The 21602-nt window shown below is 45.2% G+C and overlaps 1 long non-coding RNA gene across 4 annotated transcripts; it reads left to right on the top strand.

The window, feature by feature from the left end:
- Positions 1–326: 326 nt before the first annotated feature.
- On the top strand, positions 327–21398 carry LOC106034442 (uncharacterized). Of its 4 annotated transcripts, none has more exons than XR_010832401.1 (11): positions 327–530; positions 1003–2321; positions 3877–4020; positions 4967–5088; positions 6556–6626; positions 8080–8205; positions 9771–10669; positions 12602–12851; positions 13711–16824; positions 16986–17127; positions 17926–21398. It is a non-coding gene; the product is annotated as an uncharacterized lncRNA (long non-coding RNA). The 4 variants fall into 4 exon arrangements; XR_010832403.1 differs by having other exon boundaries at positions 8080–10669; positions 13711–13782; positions 16711–16824; XR_010832402.1 differs by having other exon boundaries at positions 8080–10669; positions 18792–21398.
- Positions 21399–21602: the final 204 nt, after the last annotated feature.

Below are 21602 nucleotides of genomic sequence, written 5' to 3'. Positions count from 1 at the left end.
CTGCAGCTGAAAATCATAGCGAAACCCAGGGGTGTGAGGCACTGGAGTGCGCCCTGCGCAAGGGCGAGCAGGGTGCGTGCTGAGATGGTCTCTGCAGAGAATACAGAGATCCTCAAAGGAATTGCAGAAAAATATTTTATATTTTATTTTATTTTATTTAAAAAAAAAATGGCTTTGGGAAAGCAGCAGCTCAATGTGTGGTCTAGGGACAGCCTGTCCCAGCTTTGGCACAGCCTCGCTCCTGATGATGGCAGCACCTTGATCCATAAATACCTGTGTGTTTAGGTGTTCTGCTCACTTTTCCTTAATTTTTCTTCTGGAGCACGCAGTCAATCCTGCCTAATGGAGGGAAGGTGACAGTTAAAGCTGGAGGGGCTTTGTTACCCTGCAAACGGTATGGGAAACAGATGGGGACCTGGGAACCATTGAGTTGAAAGTAATCATCAGTCTGTGCTACAACATCATTCTCCCTGAACAGGCAGCATCGAGAGCGTCTGAGGAAATGAGTTGATGCTACACAGTGCAGCACAGTAAGTAAATGACACCCGGAGCCTTTTACGGCATGAGATGGGTTTTTGCATATTGCCATACCGCTCTTCTGCACCATGCAAACCAGCTGGTGAAAAGGGAGACATACCTTCACTTGTGCAATAGCACAGCTACCGGTGCAGGTGAAGGTTAAGTGCTGTTAGGATTTCTGGTCTATTCTCAAGTCCCCTTGCACGCGCATCCCACATCCCTCGATATAATACAGCAGTGCTGGCTAAACGGGCACTGCTCACTGTCCAAAGCCCTGGCAAAGAAAAAAAAAAATCCACCTTCTGCTCAGGTTGAGTCTCAGCTTTGTCTCTTCTGCCTGCCAAATCACACACCGTGCCCAGAAGACTGTGTGGCTTGCAGGGGCATCTAGTGGCTGAATAATATATGAGTAAGTGTGGCATTACAACGCGTTTCGTACACTGTAATCTAATCAGCGTAAATCAGCCCTCTTGTCTCAAACAGGTTCGTCTCCATCGTCACGCAAAGAAACCCACAGGAGCAAACCTGGAGGTCAGAACCACTGCCAATAACCCGATGTAAAAGGTATCCCTCGCTCCACTTCCCCCCTCCCCATCCCCAAATAACAGTTTTGGATAAAAAGCAAAACTTTGCAGATGACTTCATTCCTCGTCCTGTTAAATATGTGGAAGTAGTTCTTAGTGGAGGGGCATAACTTCGTAAATCAGCCTGTCTCCCTCAAACACACCTGACACCAGAGCTGCTAAGGGGAAGCCTGGAGGCAACCAAAAGTTTGGAAAAATCTTGCTATTACTCCCAAATGTTTGCTTGCATGATTTATTTAGCTCAGGCATGTCTCAGCTCAAACAGAGCAAAGAAATCACAGAGCTGGGCAGGAGGAAGGAAAATCTTTGCGTGCCGTTTTGCAAAGCCAAACCTTTGTAGCGTGCTGCAGGGATTCAGGACAAAACCTGCTGGGGACAGCGTGGTGATGCTAAGCACTGCGATTGCCTGGGCATTAATAGAGAGGATTTCAGCTCGGAGGTCTGTTAAACTTCATTGACAATGAAAGCCTCCAGAGTCTCCTCAAATGAGACTGAACACAGCCCCTTCGCTTTCTTTAAGCCTTCAGAGGACAATACCTACGGCAAACACTCCCAGAAAGTAAAAGTGCAATATAGCATACTGAAGGCTGATAAACAAGGCTCTTTTGTAAGGACTAATGACTCATGTCTCCTGGATTTATAAGAAAAAGAGCATAAAAGCAATTACTGGGGTGTGAATTATTTTGTTTTTTAATGGCCTGACAGTTTTGACAGCTCTGAGCTTGTTATCTATCACAAACTCTCTTGATCTTCCAACTTTAACATGACTTCTAATTATACTTTCTTATTAATAAAAGGACAAACAACCTATAGTCTGGTTTTTGTTCGTGTCCGACGTATTTAAACAATAAGGGATCCTTTTCCTCCTAGTAGGGCTGAAAGTGTGATTTGGTTGTCTAATATGGTAGCTGTATACAAAAAAAAAAATTTCAAATAGTTCAAGGCTTGTTCTTCATATTAATATTTTGGTATTGAAAGAGCAACAGGGACAGAAGCGGTCCTTCCATCTTTTCTGTAACTTAAAAATGTGTATCTGCTTTTGCTCAGGTCGTTTTCCCTCAGTCCTAGAAGAAAATAATCTGCAAGGCTGTCCCATGCCCCATCTTTGCAGGTGTGTGCTGTGACCCAGCCACGTGGGCTTTCAGCGTCGAGTCCTTCTTTGTGCCAGAGCTCCCTGACGGCCTTCAGACAAGGCATCTCGTGGAGGAGAGCAGTCCTGTAAGTAAAAGCACAGCCATTAGTTCTCAAGCATGATGTGAGGGTGACTTTCTAACCTTAGCAGAGTTTAATGAAGAGGATGGAGTCACTTTGTTACAAGGATTTTCTGTTGCTGGGGACCTGGAGCTGACAGCCTTTGCCCTGCAGAAGTTGGCTCGAATTTCTCTTCCCTCACCTCCCTTTCCTTCCCACCAGCAATGTGGTGGGGCTTCTCCTCTTGGTGGTCAACCCAATTTGTCTTTGCTACGCCTGTGTTTGCTTATAGAGATCTGAGTTTTGTTAATCAAAGGTAGCTCCCGACTGGGGTGGGAAGGAGTAGGGGTGCAGGGAGGACCCTGAGGTGCCCAGTTCTGTGTTGGATATGTAGGTATGGGTGGTCCCACATGACTAGGCAGGCTCAGAGCTCTCTCCAGAGACAGCAGGGTTATTTTCATGGTGGGAGTAAATTGCTTTTGGTGAACTTGGTAGGTGTTACGGTTTCTCACCCAATCCCAAACGTGTGCGAGGTTCCTCAGCGTAAGAGAAGTTGCTTCCCATAAATCTAGCTCATTAGTCTCCAGTGATAAAAAGAAAAAAATCACATTAAGATGTTTTTAAAAGACCTTTGATGTGAAAGGAGCAACGTACAGGTCTTCCCATACCCCACAGAGTCCAGCTGAAGTTGTTCATGGGCTTTTCCTACAACAGCTGGACTCCACCCTACTGCTCCGAAGCACAGATCCAGTAAGGAGTTATGTGCGCCCCTACCACTTAAGTAGCATAGAAAGCTTTCAACCGGTGGTTAAAAGAAGTATTTGAAGTGCGGCCAAGCACCATAAAATCCTAAAGCAGCATTGATTTTTCCCTAGTGAAAAACGAACGGAGCTGCTTGCCCAGCCTGCTCCGCTCCCAGGCATCCTGCAATGCCCACCCTTCCTGTTAACTCACTTCAGGCAAGTTGTTAGCTAAAACCCACTGCTTAAAACTGCTCAGCTCAGGTTTAAGCCCTAGGTATCTTTCCCAGCCCTTCCCCACCATACAGGTCCTGCTAAGGCTTAAAGTATCGGGTTCTTCTAGGTTCTGTTTAGCACACAGAGAAAATCGTCTCATTAAAGCTATGATGTATTGTGTCAAAGACATACCCAGGGGCTGGTTCCAAGGTAATCCGATAAAGCCCAGGCCAAAACAATGTTTCATTTTCTGTGAGATCAGAAATGAAATGTCTAATGAAACAGTTTATCCTGTGCAGGATGACACAGCTCTTGAAAGAAGAGTGAAGGCCAGGAGAGTGTCATGCAGAAAGGTCTGGCTCTTGGTTACCTTATGCTTATATGGATCAGGAGGAGAGCTTCACCATGTCTCAAGTTTCCTTTTCCAGACCACATGTCCATGCTTTGGTGTTCTGGGGATGTGGGCTCATTGATGGTGACAAGCCTGCTACAGATTCTTGATCCTGTTTCTATAATTGACCAAGCTAAAGCACCTTGAATCATGGGAAATTACTATTTTGCCATGACATTCATTTTCCAAAATCTAAAGCTTTGACACAAATGGCTTTTTCCTTCCCAAAACACAGGTTTTCCTTCCCATCCCTGCTGATTCTTAGTACCATCGTGCTGGTCCTCACATTCCTCTTCCGGAACTGGTAAGAGACCAAGTCCATTAAGGGTTGCAAAGAACTTGGAAATTGTGGTGATGGACAGCGTACATACTGAAAGTGGTAAGTTGTGAGGTGGAAATAAAGTATAAATAAACGTTAGGAAGATTACAATAAAATTTTGATATGCACTACAATGAGCAAAGTTACAGCAGAAGTAGTTTACTGTGTTCCTTAGCCTTTTAAAAGTTAGGAGGAGCCAGGGCCAGGACTGCTTGTGGAACACCTCTTTTTTTTTTCTCTATCCTTATGTATATGCATTAAGACATGTTTTTTAATGCTGTCATTATATATAAATTTTCTCACATGACCAGTTATGGGCATCTCTTACAGTATTGGAAAGCAACAACATATATGACCAGAAGGCCTCTGGAGTTGCAGAGATATTAAATAGATCCCATACATCAGTTGTTTGTTTGTCTGTCTAGTGACAGGCCACTGTTTATCTTATGATAAAACAGCATGTTAGGGAAATGCCTCTCTCAACTGCATTTCTATAGAAAATGTTTTTTGTAGAGAGAAAATACAAGGAAAAGGTAAGATGAGAAAAGTTTGAAAAAAATAAAAAAATTAAAAAAGTAACTTGAGAAATTCAGGGGCAATAAATCACTACACCAGATGGTATTCATCTGTGAATTCTGTGCAGAGCTATCAATTTAAAAAAAATTGCACAGGAAAAAAAGACAGGCATGATATCTGCCCGTTTCCACTGCCCATCTCTGTGGTGTCTTGGCAAGTCGCAGGTGACTTGGTGCCATGCGCCAGCACCTCTGGGTGCCTCCAGAGCCGACCTGGCGGCCCCACCACAGCCTTCAAAAATTTGACTCAGCGGATTATGTGTATTTACTTAGTAATTCTCTTAATTATAGTGAGGAAGTGCAACTAAATAGGTGGATTCTGAATAACATTTTAAAAATCCATCAGAACTGATTAACTCTGATCTTTCTGCCAACTTAAATTCCTTCAGAGATGAATGCATTATGCTGAGCTCACACACCTTTCATCCTAGGTTTTAGAGGGCTTTTGGCCCACATATGGCTGAGGAGACAGCCCGTGATACAGCTACAGATCAGGATGAAGTCTCATTTTGACATGAAACCCATCCTCATCATCCTGAGCGGGGCCTTGCAGGTAGTTCCCATGGCTGGGGGGACAATGGATGGAAAAATAACTCATCTTTATCTGGTCTTGGGTATGCAAGATAAGAGTCCCATCAGGGAGAAAGCATCCCCAGCTGATGGCTGGGTACCACCTGCTCTCCCAGAGAAAAATGTTATACAGGGACCCAGCTATGAAATGCCAGGAGGATGTAACCAGCAAGTAATCTACAGGGTTAAGCCCCAGCTTTATCGAATTTAGGCAGTTTTGTGTTGGTTTTTTTCCTAGCAATTCCCTGAAAGTGTCAGAAAAATAATGAACGTTAGGGAATCCAGGAAACATTACAACAAGGTGGTGATATATGGATTATGAAACTTGCATTACAAGCTAGGGAAATTACAGTTGTAGTGCCTGCACGAGCTGGGACTTCGGTGACAGCAGGAAAACCCTTGCATCTCCTCAATCATATCTTCTCCCTTCCCTGCCTTGTGGATTGCAGGGCGGGGATAAATTCAGTGGGAGCTTATAGAGTTATAGCAGTTATTCGGAGACATGAAATAAGGGAGTCCGTGACCTCAGTAACCTGAGATGCAAGCCGCTGTCATTTAGGGTTTGGTAAAGAAATAGAAAATAAAGGCTGCTTAGGAAGCCATGGTTGTGGTTACAGGGTGAAATTGCCAATCAGCCTTAGCCATTCCTACCAAAAAGCCGTGCTGCTGCCGGCAGCTCTTCCACAGGTAACAGCTCAGCATGTGCCAACCTCCCTGAGGGGTGAGCAGCGAGCGTGGGTATGGCATCTACGGAGAAAAATACTGTGTTAAAAAATGCACTGTTTTATTCGCCGGTCCTAAAATGACGTTTTACAAAGAGAAGAAAATTGATTTAAAGGCCACAGGAACAAATCAAGGGGTCAACTTTGACTTTAATTCCAACAATTAATTAAGGAACTCTTCCAGAGAGGTTTGCAAAATGAATATTGATCTCGGATCTCAGGCACTTTGCAGTCATGCCTCAGTCCTGGTTCATATCCTCACGCTCTGATTTACGGGCTGCATTTGGCAGCAGAGGGAGCCGCTCAACAGGTGGCTCAGTGGAGATGTTGGGGTGCCTGTCCTGAGCTCATCGTCTGCACCCAAACAGCGGGGTGGGTCTGAGCAAGGTGGGGATGGATGTGCAGTGTCGGATGGGCAGGAGTCACCTCATGCTGTCCTGCTGCTCCTCGCCCTTCTGGCTTCCAGAAAATATCACAGAATGGGCAGAAAGAAACTAGGGGGGGTAATCAATCCATGGGTGAATTTTTCTTCATCTCTTCTTTATTCTGCCTCTTCCTCCTCCTCACTGGGAGCACTTGTCTGAAGCCAACAGATTGTGGAGTCACAGACATTTGGTGAAGGGTGTAGCTGCATTTGATGTCGACCTCTGAATATAACAGAAAATCTTGGGACAAGTTAATCTGGACCATTCCTCTTCATGCTCTACCTGTCACCCCTCTTCTTGCAGATGTACTTTACGCTGACTGCAGAGCATGGCTTTGTGAAATGAGTGATGCCAGCAGAATTTGCGATCATACAGTAAGTGAAAACATCAGACAAGCAGGATTTTCCAGTGCCACCTGGACCTAAAGCAAGCTGCATCAGGGTTAATGCTGCTGCTGCATTTAGAAACCTGGGAAGTGAATTTCCAGCATAAGAAACCATTTCTACCCACTCGGTACAAAATACGTCCCCTCTTCATGGGAACATAATCTGATTAAGCAGGTGAGAGAGAGTCAGCATAACTTGGAAAGATTAGGTGTGAATTCTAGTCACAACATAGCTTCAAAAATAGAAATCAGGGTTTTTAACATTGAGAATTACTGCAGGGCTGAGAAGTACCCCTGATGATGAAATATAGCTGATATTTAGATTCTTATTGTTTTATTTACTGCCACATTTAGAGCGTGCCCAGCTAGTTAGCTAACTACTTACAAAACATATTTAATGTTTGGAGGCACTCAGTATGGCCATAAAATTATTTTTAAGGGCACGCAAGCACAGTGTGTTAACAGCACACACACTCTGGTTCCCAGTGGAAGGAAGAAAAAATAAAAAGAAGAAAAAAACATTTTCCGAGTAGGCTCAATCGTCTCATCCTGAGTTTGGTGGATGGGCTGCACAGCTCAAGCTGGTTGACTTCCCGGCACTCAATGGGAGCCACTTAGAAGGATGAACTGAAGAGATCAATAACTGTTACATGCTATAAGTGATGTATCACCGAGTACTTCAGGGCCGTTAAAAATTCTGTGATAAAGGATGGCTTGCTGGAAGCTGAGAAATTAAGGAGGGCAAAGCACCCCACGTGGTGGCTGTAGGGATGGAAAGTCTCCCCATGCAGAGACGGGGACAGGCACTGGAGAGAGGCACCCGTGTGTGTGTTTATCCATTTATGAAAATCAGGAATCCAGAGGCAAATGTGCTCAGCAGTCCCCCAGTGCAGGTAATTGAAAACGAGAGCTGAAAACATGAGCTTACGTGTCACGCTCCAAGGGTTAATAGTCTTTTGGGGCACTTAAGACGAAATCCCTGCGAGAGTCCACACCATGTCTCCTGCCTATCCCTCAGCCATTACTTTGTTTCTTCTTTCAGTAAATTTTTATTATTTAGGACAGAGTGATTTTTTCCCTAGCAAATCTCATGCTGGCTCACCCTTCACATATTATATTCATCAGGAGGCTCTACAGCTTTCTCTAAGGATCCTTGCTGCTATTTTTCCTGGTAGTGTGGGGAGGGCTCGGGAGTCCTGGGAGAACCATTAGTTCCTTTTGAAAGGATTGATATGGACTTGGCCCCCTTCCAGTCCTCTACTGTAGAAACTGTAATTTATCACTAAAAAGCATACATTATTTTTGCGAGCCGTTCAGCTACTTCATTCTCAGTTCCTTCAACTTTTCTGGATGGGTGCCATGGAAACCCAAATGATTTATTATAATTCAGTGGTGGGGATTGAGCAGGCTCCTCTTTATTGCTATCTGTACATCTCCATCAGCAGGAGCAGCCCAGTCCCCACGTCGGGTGCAGGAGGGACGGTGGGACCCAGACAATGGGATGGGGCAGCGTGATCAGCATCACCTGCTGGAGGTGTGTGGCCATGGGATGAAGGCAACAAACCAAGGTGAAGTAGGAGGCTCTGTCTCTGCTTCGTGTCTTCCTTAAGTGTGTTGGGTTTCTGGACTGGAGTGGTGAAGGTGAGGTGACTCTCCTCTTGTGTGCTGCCTTATGAGCATATTCATGCTTGTGGTCACGCAAGGGTACTCCTGGCATTAGTCATTTTGGTATCACGCTGAGGTGCCCTCGATGCCCCATGTCTAGCTGGCTCTGAGCCTTCCCTATAAAGCTGACACAGGACCAGGTCTGAAACTTGTTTCCCATCATCTCAACAACCCTCGCTTCTCTGCTCTAGGGGACTTCTTGCTGTCCTATTGGCATGGGAATAGGAATAAAAGCAGAGAGAGGCTGATCGCATATCAGCTTCTTCTCAACAAACCCTCCCCCCTTCACTGCTGTTTACAGATTTTTTCTGGTCACCTCTGACATTTCCTTCTACTCCTCTCAGGACTATTTATTTCAATAAAAGGCTTAGAAATAACGACTGGGTGCTACCCTATGGCACGTAGGAGTGCTACAAGTGATACACTAACAAACGAGCAAGCCAGAGTAATGCACCAAGGCTGCTGCTATCTCACATCTGCATGCACCTATGCAAGGTAATATGTAACACAAGTAATGCTGCCTTATGTTAACAGCAGGATGGCCAAATAATGTAGGACAGCAAACTTTCTCCCCTGAGATTATTTTGCTGGTGCAGACACCAGGACTGAGACATTTAAACAAGAAGATGCAGATCCCTGAGGCTGAACATAAAATATTTATATGAAGAGACCGTGGACCAATAAATTTCAGTTATAAATGTTTACAGCTGAAGGTAGTAATAAATAACCTTCCAAAAGCAATATTTCAGTTTGCACTTATTGTACTTGTACTACACATTATATTTTCAGGAAACAATAATAATTATAGCAGGACATAGAATTAGCTCATGTTTAATGAATGATTACCCAGTTTACTTGTGATCGTTATAACATCAGGACACAATTAAAACTGTGAAATGTTGTTTATTCTGGAGAGATATGGGATTGTTTCTCCATGGCTACCATTTATATGCCCAACCAATGCATAATATGTTCATTAAATTGTGACAGGTGGGTAAGCTTTAATAAATTTGTCAGACAACTGCTAATTCTTGAATTTCCAGCCATCTAACTTCAGCCACGCAGACTTCACATGGGCTTTGGCAACTTTTGGGTTGCCTGCCTGGCACATTAACCTCAGACAGGGAGAGAACAGAGTAACTTTACAAGTTACTTTACATGCATGCAAGCTGGAGGACTCTGATGAATCCTGACGTGAGCCTTTAACAGGTGGGCTTCACCTTTCCTAGTGGGAGCTGTCTAAAACCACAGTGTCTGGTCAAGCACAGTCCTTAGGCTCCCGTGGGCCGTGCACAGAGGGAGAGGCATCTCCTGCGGAGATTTACCATGGGGTGATGCCACGAGTCTTCTCTTAGGGAGGCTTAGTGCTTGCTGTTGCTATAAACCACGTTCTACAACAGCCTCTGATTGATCAGCTTTCACTGGACAACTTTTCACTGTTTTTACGCTTAATAAATTTATTTTCCAGGCAATCTCTAGATCTACTTGGTGGATGCTACTGCTGTGCTTGCATCTCATGCCATTTAGCAGCAATGGGAAGGATGCTTGGATGCTGGGAAGGGACAGTACAGGAAAATAGTGAGAGTTAACTTTTCCTGAACACTCCTTGGGCTAACACACTTGGTGAGCTGCCTTCTTTCTTTCTTCTCTCTTCTAAGAGAGTATGAGAAGCCTGCCAAATTTCCCCCCTCATAGCCTGCATCTCCACTAACAACTACCTGAGATAAATTTAGCTGGGGAACTAAACCGGTTGGTTTGCCTTTTGGGGGAAAGCAACCATTTTGCAGGCTTTGATCTTCACTACGACGCTTGGAATGTGCAAGGAGAGCGAAAAGGAGAAATTGGCAAATATTTGAATGCAGCCCTCTGTGACAGCTCCCCATAGCAATCCTCCTTCAGGAGTCCCCTCGGAGATCTGCGTTGTTTCAGGAGCAGACCAAAAGTAATGATATGTGTGGTAAGGATGCACAGTTTCCGTGTTCCCCTCCACATTTCTGAACAAGCTATTGTATGAGGTTGTGATCTTTTAGGCTGCAAAAACAGTATTTCAGACAATTTTTTGCAGATAGGTTGGCAAAAGCAGAAGTAATGCTTCCAAAAGCTGTGGTGGGAGCTTGGACCAGACTCCTACACCCAGAGCATGAAGGTAGCTCTGGTGAGCTGCTCTTGCTGCTAGAGCCAAGAGTGCAGATAAATGTTTTGGTGGGCTGGGACCTTGGGATAAGGCATGAGCTGGGACATTCTGCATCTGCCCTCATATAATGCATCATTTCAGGTCCATGTACGGCTGCCCTGCAGGATCTTTGCACAGCTATGCAGATGGGAGAATGGAGAAACTCCGAACAAATGATGAAAATATTAATGAAGGTTAGGATTCCCATTAATTATTGAACTACTAATTGAATTATTGAAGAATAATTATTAATATTCATAGCATCCAGATTGGTGGTGATAGATTAACCATGATGGCATAATTTAACAAACATTTTTTAAAATAAAACATTGAACAAATAGCGTTTCCACCATTTTTCCATCTTAAAAAAAATGAAGTGTGACGGGCTCATGAATATATGCAGCCTTTACTGATTTTGAAGCATGTTTTTGTATATTTTATTTTTATTATGAATTGTGTTATGGTAGATTTTGTCCTCAAGTTGTTTCCCAATAAACTTCTACGCTTCCTGAGACAGGAAGAAACCTATGACAAAATAAGCTTGTGGTAACAGCACTATAAATCCATGGCATAGGGGTAAGTATCATAGTAAGTAAGCCTGTAATATATCTCTATTCCTTTCTACTGATTTCTGTCTGAAGCCTTTATAACACAGTGATTGATGTATATGAAAAACCTTTTAACACATATTAAATTGGGAAGTGAAATATTCTTTTAAAGTTTTCCAAGATATGTAGATCCAAATTGATGCCAGAATCTCCTGAAAGGTTACATTGACTAGCGTTTTGCAATAGTCTTTTTTCATTAAATAATTTCTACATCAGATTTTTCATGGCAGTGGTATTACAGTAAAATATAACATAGTTAAAAAAAAGGAAAAGTTTCACAATTGAACACCAAAATGCAAAACTCTGCAAAGAAAATTTGCAGTTTCTGCAAAATGTAAGATTTTGAAAAGCTTGTTTGTGCTTCTTAATCAAGATAAGATTTGCTGATATTTTCAGTCCAAAAAGATTTCTTCTATTGGAGAAAAAGGTTTTAGGAGAGACCAATCCACCGGATCTGACTACAAGCCCATGCCTATCAAATTCTGTCCGTCTCTTCTATAGGAACTTTAAACAGATGTGTTTGCTGTCTGTGATTTTATCATCTTTTCTCTAAATTATTTAACTGCACTTCATACGGAATAATGGTTCTTTGACTTCCTACACAATATAACATCATATCAAAAATAGACTTGAGATCCCGTTATTTATATTACTGAAGTACTGAATGGCCTTGCCTGGGAACAGGCTGTTCCAGCGTGAAGTAGAGTACCAAGCTGTGACGGAAAATGGCCTTTGCTGTGAAGAACTGACACTCGAGACAAACAAAACTAGGAGTAGAGGACATCCCAAGACCACCAGAAGGAAGTGGTGGAATATGAGTGACAAATCTAAGCTGTCTTCCAAAGTATCTCACTGTTTTCTGTTTATTCATCCCCATCTTGCCCTGTCTGGCCTGGGGACGAGAGGTAGAAAATTCCTGCTTTACTTCAGTGTTAGTACTGAGAAATTAGCTTATTAAGGAAGCAGATCCAAAAGTGCCCCGGGTTGTATGTTGCAACTCAGCAGAAGATGAGCCAACAGGGAATGGGGATGACTAAATTTATTCATTCTGTGGGTGGACATTCCTGTCTTGCAAACCACAATGACAGATCCATCATAAAAAGCTGGGCTATTAAATTGTTGTTTAGCAAATACAAACTGAAACACCTCCTGTATGTCTGAAATGATGCATCTGTGCGGGGTTCGAGGTCAGGCTGGCCCACTGGCCGGGTGATGGCTTTAGTTACCCTTTTTATAGGCAGAGCTAGTAAGGCTAGTCCGTTAGGGCTGAAGCTAAGAAGGCAAACTTACTTACAGGCTCATTTTATTTAAAGGTGTCTACTATGTTTTATGTATTTGGGGGGGAAAATAACTGAAAATGTGCAGTTTTTCCAGAGCACTGGAGTAAGTTTCAATACTTTATGCTATGTCTCTTTGTGAGGATGCACACCTAGCACTGGGTCTGCATTTGTAGCTGTTATTTTGTTTTCCGTTTTTTATTTATTTATTTATTTGTTTGTTTTATATTTTATTTTTCAGTGGAATACTGCCGAAATAATGACCAAGATTTGGGCCACAACCTTGTATCAGTTGGCATGTGGAGGCAGAGGTCAGACCTGGGGCTGGTCCTGCTGAGCACCAAGGTGCAGCTGTGGCCCTCACTGCGCTGCCTCCAGCCTGCCCTCGGATTTTGCACCTTTAGGGCTCTGCTGCCTGCCAAATGCCCAGGACTGATTAACATACTTAATCATTTCTCCTCATCAGTGTCATTTTCCACATGTCACCCTGTGTAAGTGCTCTGGACTTGAGTTTCTTCTGCCCTGGTTCATGTTGCAGCTGGAACCTCCCTGCCATGAACTTACTGGCGAGCTTGTAGAACTCGCAAATAATGTGTTCTTGCCTAAAAGACAAAGCAATGCTGCTTTAGCAGCCGCTGTTCTTAGAACTTATCTGAGGGCTTTGTCGGTAAGCAAGCTCTCTTCAGGACTCTGTTTCCTGTGATATATTGGAGGCTGTTACTTGGTACAAAGCAATTAGAGGCGAGGCAATTTTGCAGCGGAAGGCATGGGGATGCTGGCTAATCGCGGCCTTCTCAAGTGCTCCGCTTGCTGACAAACCCGTCCTTGCTGTTGGGAGTTGTGTTTCCTGGAGCAAATCAGGTCACTGAGATCTGCACTCTTCCATGCAGCTCAATAAGGTGGCACACCACGAGATGTCCCTGAGGCTGCAGGTGCGTGCGGTGTCCTGCGGGGTGCAGGAGGCCACTCGGTGTCAACTTGGTGGAGCCTGGGGATGTGAGCTCATCTGGCAGGATGTTAGTTTGCAAATAGGTGCTTCTGCTCAACCCAAAGAAAGACAGAGCGTTATCTTCCCCAGAACAAGAGGCTTTGCCAGTAGGGTTTGTGTTCAAATTGAAGGGACATGATCTTTCCCAAAATCCTGAGCATTACCAAACAAGACATGGAGTTTGAAACTGCTGTGTGTTTGCAGCCATAGGACCACGATACATCTGTGTCATGCAAAGAGCTTCTTTTCTGATGCATATTTGTATATGGAGATGAAGTTTTTCCAAAGAGACAGCAGTTCCCTTCCCCCTACAGCTAGAAGATAAACTGTATTATTTCTTTTTCTTTTTTTTTCAATTATAGGTTCCTGCAAAGAAGCCACATGTGGAGCTTCACTTGCTTATATATCTGACATCCTCTCAGGTGCCAGATCTGGTGGGTGTGCAGTGCTGATCTGAGCTGGTAAAAAGGGGTCTTACCCCATCTGGACATTTGTCCCCTGAAATGGAGGTGATGGGGACACCTGGCTTACTAGAGCTTGGTGGCAGGACTAGGGACACGAAGAGGGCAGCGCCAATTCAGCACAAATTGGTGAAAGTCAGAAATGAGGACCCTGAGAGCACCATGAAAAAGGGGCTCGAGGAGCAGCACAGCGCAGGAGCAGTGCCTTATCCTTTGCATGGTGAGCTGGCAAAGTTACATCTAGAGAGGAGAGGAAACCACGAGAATGGTTTTCCTGGAGAAAAACTGTCTTCCTGGGCAGATGGCTCAGCCAGCCAGCAAGGATTACAAACCTCTTTGGGAATCCTTGCTTTATGGCTAGTGAGAAGGTGATATTGTTAGTGACAGCACAGAAAGATTGGCTGAAATAAAATAAAGAGGTTTCCATGGTGATCCCTTCACATCGCAGTAAATTTCATCCTGCAGTCAGCTGGGTTGCGTCTCTTCCCCCGGAGGAAGAGTCCTCAGCTCCCCCCCTGTTGTTAGTTACTAGTTGTGCTGGGAAATGCCGGCAGATCCCAAGCAAAGACAGTGACAAGGATCTCTGAGATGGCCTTGTTGACGATCCCAAAGAGGTCGGGTTGGCCAGGCGGTGTCCAACTGCTTCAGAATAATTCTGCCTCCTATTATAAATAGATAAAGAATAGATATCGAGATACAGATGTGGCTAAGAATAATAGAGGAAAGCAGGAGGCTTCTTCCCATTCTAAAGTGGGGAAAGGAAGCTCTTTGCACCGGGGTGACTGATGTAGTGTCAATATTGGGAGCATAGCAGGAGGAAGAGGCAAGGGGTCTCCCTAGGTTGGGTGCTGACAGCCCACTGACAGCACGCCCTCTCCTTTGGGGACACAAGGAACCCCTCCAGCTGCCTGCTCGCGGTGCCACGTCCGTGTGCTGTCTCTGGCAGAAGAGTTGAGCAGCTGCAAGACACGCCGTGCTGCAGGCAGGCTCGGCGACAAGCTTCCCTGCTTGTCACCCCGGGATGACGGCATCTCCCCGTCTGTGTCTGAATTCGGGAGCCGCGAACGCAGTGCAGGTTGAGCTTTGCCACCCGAAACATGCTTAGTAAGAAAAGCTTTTCCCTGGGAAGGTGTGGCATTGAATGCAAATGAACGCTGCCTTAGGACTGCGTTAATTTATGCTACAGAGCAAATCCCTTTCATCTGCTTAACGCACTGTAAAACCAAAAACGTGTTGACCGACGACGCATGGCCATGCTCAGACCTCTATAAATGTGGTGTCTTCAGAAGCAAAGAGGGATGTGCAGAAAGGGTGCCCTGATTATTGCCAGCTGTAAGGGCTCAGGGTGTGCGGGGACACTCGGGAGAGCAGCAGAAAGGTTCCCTGGGCTCTGGTGTGACGGCGAGGGTCCTCCTGCCACCAAACCAGCTGGTTAGACAGGCTGCTGCCCTGGGAGGTAATTGCAGAGGACATGTTACACCCACAGCCTTTGGGATTAGTCTGCCTGGCTTTGTTTAGCCCCAGCCGCTTTCCAAGACAACCTTTCATCAGATGGGGCACGTTTAAAGGAACCTTTCATCAGGTGGATGGAAAAAAAAATGCAGCTCCGGAGCTACCAGGCTGCAAAGAAAAGCTATTTATAAAAACAAAAAAAAGAGATCAGGATACATACTGACTGACTCTGCAGGGAGAGCTTGAGGAAGCTTTACGAGGGAAAATAAAAAGACCCTGGTCGTGGCTGGAGGCTGTGACTTTTACCCAGGCTCAGCGCCGGGGAGCTGGGTGTCAGCCGGTCAGGGTGCTCGGGGTGAGTGCTCGCCCCGCTTGCTCACATCGCCCTCCCCGGGAGTGGCTTGTGTGCATTGCTGGGGTAAATTTGCTTTGCAAATCTACCTTTGTGTCTTCAGATTAGCTTTGTTTGCTCAGGGATTTTTGGAGGTAATGTGGGGGAATATTCATGTTTCTATTAGTTGGAATTTCTGCCTTTCGTTAACATCATGCCAGCATGTCACTCAAGGCAAGCACACAAAGTGGGTATTTTCAGGATAGCTGACAATTCTTTTTTGCTTTTAGATCATTTCTCTTGAAGCTAGTGACCCTGCTGTGGGCAGGTCTCTGCTGCTCACTGCTCTGACTGCTGGCTATCGGACCCTGCTTTGGCTAGGTGGGTGCTGCTCAGCAGCACTGCCAAAAATCCACTGTCTTGTAGGTACAGGAGAGTCATCTGAGGACACGTGCAACCATTGCACTCCCTCAGCACCCCTTGTGTGGGTGTGCTTGTGCTGTGCAGTGTGCTCTCCTCTGCTAGCATGGCTGGTGGTGCACCCTCCGTCCTCCTGCGCTGAATCTGATGATGTGCAATGTGTGGCTGTGAAGGCTAAGTTGTCTTTTCTTGCTGCTTGCATTTCTGTGCAACCCAGCGTTAATTTGGGGAATGATGCAAGAAAGAGAACCTGACCACCTGCCCTGTCAAAACTTGGAGAGAGGGAACAAGAGGTCCCTGGTCATCCTGTGCCAGAGGAACATGGGGAAGCCCTCCCACCAGCAAGTTTTATTTATTCCCAGTATAAGATACTGGTTCATCATAGGCTTCTTCATTTAAAGCAGCGAGAGACTCCTCTCCATAGGAGTTTTTGCCTCAGGCCAGCCCTCCCCATGGGGCTGGGAAACAAGCTGCCCACCCAGCCGAATGGCCTCAGCACCTTGGGAGCAGGAGGGTTTCAGTCGAAGACCACAGGCAGATTCAGAGCATAGTCAAGGGGCATCCTCAAAGGGGAGGAGAACAATTAATGGTTTTCATGCTATAGTAAAATAAGTTGAATTTGCATAAAATGATGAGCTGGGATCTCAAAACAACCTTTGGCTCCCTGGAAAATCAAGTTTCATCTCTTTTACCAGCAGCATTTCAAAGAGAGGTGCTAGAGATGGCAGAGCAGAAGAACAAGAGATGATATGGAGTGGGCTATGCCATAAAGGCAGTACTGGACACCACGGAAACCTCCTTGGTACGGTGAGGTGAGGCCAAGAAGGTGTGCGTGTTGTCCTTCCTCAAGGTGCAAAGATCAGAGCTCTGCTGGGTCTAGTGCCCAGAATGGGCTGGCTTGCTAAAACATGCTGCATGGACAGCCCAGACCTTAGGGATTAAACAGAGTTTGTTAACAAGAGTTTCTTTTCAGGCTCAGAAATTGGGGAGCAGCCATTTCACCTGCTCTGCTGGGTTGTAGGACTCCGCAGTTCACAGAAGGAGAGTCGCACCTGATTGGCATTGGCATTCATCCACCAGAAGGCATTAGCAGCATGCTCAGAAATCACACCAAGGTAGGCAACCACCAACTCCAAAAACGTGGCATCTGCAGGAATTTGTTACTCTTTATTTAAAAAAAAAAGTGATTTTTTTTTCTTTTTTTTTTTTCTTACAATTCCCATTCGTTAAGAATGTGCAAGCACCTCATTAACTCCGATGGTATGATATTTTTGGCTAGCCGCATTGCTAAGCATGTGTTAAGCTCTGATGAAGTGCAAGAAATTACCTTTGTAACAGCAGTGGTGTCTTCTGAATGCAGTTAGCGCCTCACCAGTGCTGATAAGGTGCGAAAAATGATCTTCCCATCTACAGTTGTGTCAACTGAATGCAATTAGCACCTTTACATGTGTTTAAAATCATGACCGCAGGTTATACATTTCAGCAGCCTGCAATACATTAGCACTTAATCCCATCTTTGTGAATCAAGGGGAAAAAAATCGCTGCAAAACCAGCACAATGCATACAATTAAGTGCCATTAACATTCCATTAACTATTTTTAATGAACTAAATCCCGTCCCAGATTGGTGAACAATGGACTGGGGACTTCGCATAGTTCGCTGACAGGAGTTGCTGGCTCTGTAGGGTTGTGCCAAAGGAAGATCTGCTTACCCCTGCTAGACTTTAACTGGCTCTGTTAAAATGGAGTGGCAAAGCCCTGCTTTTCCTTTCCTGGGTATTTAAGAAATAGTGGATGCTAATGCAGAGGACATGAAATGGGGCAAGGAACTTCCAGCAGTGGGCCAAGATGTGCTGTGTTGGTCGTTCCCATGTCACTCTCAGGCTATGAATCTCTTCTCCAACTGTACTAAAGGTGATCTGACCGGTGTCTCCATGTGGAAGGCTCTCCGTGTCCAAATAACTTCTGTCAGCAGTCGCCAAGCTCCTCCCTGTTCAAACGTACCAGACCGAGGACGAGTGCGACTGATGCAAGAGCTCCACTCATTTTTTCACGCGAAGGATGCGTACAGACTGGTGGTATTCAGACATCACACACTGACCCAGGAGAAGCTTTCTGTGAATATTTGAAAGCTGTAAATAAGGAAGTAACAGAGCTACTTCAAAAGTAATTTTGAAGCAAACTTTTACAATAAGGATTGAACTAACGATCAGTCCAAGCCATTTTCTGTGCTGAGACTTGCATTGCCTCCTTGTACAAAGCCATGATTTCAAGCAGTTTTACCAAAATTGCTGGTGACACCTCCACAGGAACAAGCATCCCCGTGCTGGGGCTGGAGGCTGGACACCACAGAAGTAGTTTCTGTATTTCACCTTTAATCATTTTTTAAAAGCTAGCTATTGATTTTTCACTTCCAAGAGGAATCTGCAACAGCTGTGAGGGTTGCTTGGTTGTTGTTGTTTGACTTTTATTTCCATTCTTTGGACCGCTTTTGTAATTGCAAGGGAGAGATCCACATCTGAGAACCTTGACAGGGGGTGTTAAGGACTTCTGCTGCTGCTGACAGCAGTCCCACAGCAGTGGGAGGCTGCAGGGAGCCTGGGGATTGTCAGGGTGAAGGGAGCATCACGCTCAGCTCGTTGCACTCCTTGCGCAGCATGGGACACAAAGCTTCAGTCGAGTAACTTGTGGCTGAACCAGAGCATATCTTTGAGAAAGGCACACTCTGTCATGCTGCGATTTATTCCTGACTGTCCTTTTTTTCCTCTGTATTTCCACAGTGCATGGATCTCTGTATGCAAGATTAACATCTGGAAAGAGTTATTTGAAGGTGATGTTGTCCTGTTTCTGAACCTAAATTCAAGCCCTGTCCCTGCTAATAGAAATGTCTGCTGTGAATTTAGATGTTTATGTTTTGTTTTCTTAAAACTTAAAAAAAAAAAAAAAAGAAGTTTTAAAGGTTACCTTTCAACACCAGTGTCTTAAAGCACCACATGAACATGGGTGTCTAGCAGCCTCCTGGACCAACACTGTTAATGGAAAGGGGCTTGAAGCCTGCTGAAACAAACCACTGTGGGTAGGTGGGTCTGGCTGATGTTGGCTTTGCTGGGTAATTATTTCATGTTGTGGTGGGAATAGTATGGGATTTACAGGACCCAGTGAGGTCCTTTACTTCTTTTATTAAGCCTTGTCTTTTAGGGTTTCCTTTACTGTGCTGGGACAAACATCTCACTGCTGTGTGTGTATGCATGCGTGGTGTTACCCCAAAGAGTCTCAACCCTAATTTTCTGCTCACTGCACTCCTTTTCAGAGGGCAATCCCTGACTGTATGGGCATCAAGCCCTGAGTGGCCAAGGGTGGGATGAAGGGGATTTATTCCCCTGCTGCTGCCCAGGTCCCCCATCCCCAGCGGGACCCAGAAGCACCCGACCAGGCAGTGAAACTTTTCTGCAGCTCACTGAGGGCTGGAACAGCCAGGCTGACTCTGTTTTAAGGGAAAGATCCTAAAACTGGAGGTGAAAAAAGAGATAAATCAGCATTATTAAGTGAATTTGATGCCATGTGTGCTCAGTCCAGGCAAGGCAGCGCTGCAGCAGCATCACGCCTGGAGCCAGGGCGTTGTGCATCCCTGTTGGGATGCAGCTGGTGGGACGTGGTGCTGACAGCCATCCCTTCTGGAAATTAAATTTCACTCCCCTCAGTTGTCCTTGGCTGGCAGCCCTGCTGCTTGCTTGCCGAAGGATTGCTGACCGTGCAGGTTATCATGGGCTGAGTCCAAAACCTGTGAGATCAGTGAGAAAGGGCTCTGGCAGCCTTTTGATCGGGTCCCAAAGGGAGGTCCTTCTCCCCTGGGAGACACGACAAAAAGCCCAAACCCTCTGAATGCTCAAGGACCCTGAAAATGAGCCAAAGGTTCGAGTGTCTCTCCTTGAACCAGGGTGCAGATCCCCGTTACGATATCCGGGTTCTGTGGGCTGAAGTCCATGCAGGTGGGATGAGCAGAGGAAAATGTGAGCAATAACTGGAGATGAGAGAGCATTGCTGAGTAGGCAGGGTCTGAGGGGAGTTTCTGGTCTGAGGAGCAGAAATTAAAAAAAAAATAAAGGCACAATGCTTGCTTCTGCCTCTAGATGATACCTGCTGGGTTTTCCAGTGATGTGCAGAGGGAAAATAGCCCGTGTAAGCTACTGCTCGATGCAGGTGTTTATAAAATTGTATCTATTTAAACAGAGGAATATGCTTTTTCCTGATGAGGTCGCTTTGAAAAAACAGCAGTATGTCGCTTGACCTGAGCCTTTAACTGGAACTGTCTTGGCAATTTAATGAAATTAAATGGCTTGACTAGGGGGAGTTCATTAGTAAGTAATCCAAAGGCTAAAGCTCTCTGAGCTAGTTCAGCTCTCAAATGCTTATTTGTGTTTGCCAGGTTCAGTAAAGCGAAACCCCTTAATAGGCGCTGGCAGCATTTACGACGTGCTCTCCTCTTATCTGGGGATGGCAACACACACATGGGGGTGACTTCACATTTCGGCATGAGGTTTGCAGAAAGCACCTCTGGAACGGTCACGCAGCCCCCTGCGTTTAACCAGGCAGCCTCGGGTGGCTTTGCAGAGGCCACTCTGTGTCTCAAACTTCTTGCTTCTGGCAAAGCAAGCCGGGGAATCTCATTTATTTCCAACGAGCTTTCCGAGACGGCTGCTGTTGGCAGCAGTGCAACGCTGAACCTGCGAGGGGCTCCGGCTTTCTCATCGTGCTGGGCCACGGACAGGATTACGATCGGTTTTATTTTGTGCCATTTGCCCAAGGGCGACCGAGGTTGTAAAGTGTCTCTAGGATTTTGGCGGGTTGTAAAAAAAAATAAATAAGTAAAGGACACCTGAACTGATGCTTATTTCCTTTGAGAGGGGATTCAGAGGAGCAAGAAGGGTAAGGAGCTTTCTCCTGCTGCGTAAAGGGAGCTGGGAACCCAGAAAACAAGTGAATGTGATAAAGTTGAGCAGTGCTTAATTCACCAGGTGTAAACAAGATTTACAGGTGAGTGAGCTGCAGCACTGCTGAAGGTGGAAGGGGAGCTCGCTAAAAGGTGCCTGAAACAGCTAAAGGAATATCATGAATATATCTGGATTTATTTTTTAAGGTAGCATGTGAAGATCAACCAAACCTCGTGCTGGTTCTTAGGGAGTTCTCTGCCCTGAAGGTCCCTGGGGAAGGATCTGTGTGACGCATCCCAGAAGTCCCCTCAAACATTAAAATAAATAAATACATAGCTCATTAAAACCTCTTGATATGAACTTAGTAGAAGTCCAACACAATCATGTGGGCAGCGGACAGCCCTTGCACTGGAGTTAAGAGCTGTGTATTGAATCCCTGCAGAAAAACTTCCCTGACCTGAGTTAAAGCTGGTGACTTCCTAGGAGGAAACAGGTTTTTCTGTGATTGAAACCCATTTTATGGAATAATTATTGCTGAGCTTTAGCGTAGCTGCTGTACAAATTCTTCTAAAAGTAACTAATACCATCTGCCAGGTGGCTTTTACAAAGAAATTCTGGTATGAATATTACAGAGAGAAAACCATCAATATGACTAATAGA

This window comes from Anser cygnoides, chromosome 6 (genome assembly GCF_040182565.1).
Source record: "Anser cygnoides isolate HZ-2024a breed goose chromosome 6, Taihu_goose_T2T_genome, whole genome shotgun sequence".
Taxonomy (NCBI): Eukaryota; Metazoa; Chordata; class Aves; order Anseriformes; family Anatidae; genus Anser; species Anser cygnoides.
Note: the sequence above shows the minus strand (reverse complement) of the source record. Positions and strands in the feature narration are given on the sequence as shown.